This window comes from Haplochromis burtoni, unplaced genomic scaffold, assembly GCF_018398535.1.
Source record: "Haplochromis burtoni strain Fernald_Lab_line unplaced genomic scaffold, NCSU_Asbu1 Contig_389, whole genome shotgun sequence".
NCBI lineage: Eukaryota > Metazoa > Chordata > Actinopteri > Cichliformes > Cichlidae > Haplochromis > Haplochromis burtoni.
Window position 1 is genome coordinate 64397 of NW_024582750.1, and position 248 is coordinate 64644.

Here is a 248-nt window from a genome sequence, read left to right on the forward strand (position 1 = left end):
GTGAGATTGCAGTGTTTCAACTGTTGCTACACATTTTCTTCAAATTGGTTAAATTGTTTTCTCGGCTCAAAAGCAGACAATAATTGTCCAAGTGGACAAAAAAGAAAATACTGCTGCTTCAAATTTGTAATTTAACTCATTATTTCTATACTGTTGTTTTTAAAAATGGTAAAGTTTATCAAAACAATTTGTATATCATTCAATTCAAATCAGTTTTATTCATATATTGCCAAGTCACAACAACAATC